Consider the following 2,021-nt stretch of genomic DNA (forward strand, 5'->3'; position numbering starts at 1 on the left):
TATATAAATATTGTAAACGAAAATAAAACGATTGCATACGTTGACATATGATGACATAATAGAGACAATTTATTCAAAATAATTATTTTTTAACATTATTCTTTCGGATTGTATTTTGTATTTCTCATTCATACGACTTACGCTGAGTAAGGACACAGGCTGTCAAGAAATATTCGTGTTGAATAAATTTCATGTTTATATTATGTCAACGTATGCAATCGTTTTATTTTCGTCTACGTTTATGTATCAGTCACAAGTAATAAACTAAAAAAACAAAAAAAAGACAAAAAAAAATATCAAGATATTGCTATAGAGTTTTTTTGTTGGGTTTTTTTTTAATTTCAGAAAGGTTCGCAAAGTTTGTAATTCCTTTTATTTAACAATGTATCATTTGTTGATATATATTCACCTGGTTTAGGCCTATTAAAATCCTAACGTTTTTAAATTTAAATTTTATCAGAAATCATTGAATTAGAAAGAAAAAATTAAACTCTCATTGGATGCAACTTTTATTTATATTTATTATGTAAATTTTAAAACTAAAGGTAAGAAATATAAAAATAATTCCAAAAGTTTAATCTAACAATTAAAATAACACATTGTAAATCACTATGGGAAAAGAATGTAGATCTATAATTTCAAAATAAATAACCCACATTGGTCCTGATATCCACTCTTGTTTCTTTTACCATTTAAAAAAAATATATTTTATTGCTTTGCTAATAATGTTTTGATGTTATGTTATGTCATGTTGTTTTGGTATTGGATCCCATTGGAAATAAGTTGTTTCTGTTCGGCCTTAACGGTTATAATTCTGGTTTCATATGTTTTAATGATCAATTTTTTTTATTTATTTTTTTTGGTAAATGTATCTGTATTGTTATTCTGTATAATTATAAACCAAATGAAATGAAATGATATCAAATACTACAACAGACTTTAAATTTACACGCCGATAGGACAAATATATTTTAAGTATAATAAAAGCCCCGGGACTCGACAAATTTTGTATTGCTGAGGAATAGACATGTAATAGGGACATCTCTCAAACGATGTCAGACTGCTTATTAAAAGAATGGAACAAAGGTAAAAGACTGCTTTATTGAGCTGTGATTAATTTGAATGAGCTACGGGACTTGTAATTCTAAAACATCAAATTTACGTAATCAACAAGAGCCCATGCGTGGCAGTGGCGTGACAGGCGGGGAGGTGGGGGGAGGGCAGAAGGCAGACTGCCCCACCCCCTCCCTCCCCCCTTGACGGTTTTTACCGGGCTGACCAAGCCGTCGTACCGGGCTGGGTAAGAAGAGAAAAGATAGAGGGGAGAGGGAGGGAATAGAAAGAAGGGAAAAGAAAAGGAAAGAAAAAGGAAAAGAAAAGAGAAGAGAAAAATAAACACAAGAATAATAAGGGAGATATAAGGACCAGATATCACAATACCCTGCAACCCCTTCTCTACTTCAAAAAGTGTCCATAGCGCCTTTGATCTAAGCCGCCAGATATTCTCCGCGATCAATTCCGACGAAATTATAATTAAAATCACACAATTTTTTAGGGTTAAAGCTTGTGCTTGCCCTCCTTTGCCTTCTAAGTTATTTAAACACATAATAGTCCCAACTCAAGAGAGAAAATTTAAGATAGATCGTTTTACCTAAAAGAAGGGCCTCAATGTGTATGTGATGGTGAAAGAATATGTTTGTAATAAATAAAGACATAATGAAAATGCTTATATTCAGTTTCAAAAAAACGTGTGTGGCCATATATAACATAAGCCCCAAACCTCCAAAAAATCGACGGGTAAGAACGTGTGCTTGTCCTCCTTTGCCTTCTAATTGAACACATAATATGCCCAACTCAAATAGAAAGAACATTTAAGATAGATTGTTTTACCTAAAAGAAGGGCCTTAACGTGTATTGATGGTGAAGGAATATGTTTATAATAAATAAAACCATGATAAAAACGCTTATATTTAGTTTAAACACACGTGTGTGGCCTATATTATAAATAAGATAAGCCCTAT

At 31.8% G+C, this 2,021-nt stretch overlaps 1 protein-coding gene across 1 annotated transcript in view; it reads right to left on the reverse strand.

Annotated features, from left to right (window-relative positions):
• Nucleotides 1-2,021, reverse strand: part of LOC117102811 — a 13,645-nt gene that overhangs the window by 11,246 nt on the left and 378 nt on the right. The gene's annotated exons all lie outside the window — the stretch shown is intronic.

The sequence above is a fragment of the Anneissia japonica genome, unplaced genomic scaffold (genome assembly GCF_011630105.1).
Source record: "Anneissia japonica isolate Jap-2015-1 unplaced genomic scaffold, ASM1163010v1 scaffold32248_len650992_cov182, whole genome shotgun sequence".
NCBI classification, from domain to species: domain Eukaryota; kingdom Metazoa; phylum Echinodermata; class Crinoidea; order Comatulida; family Comatulidae; genus Anneissia; species Anneissia japonica.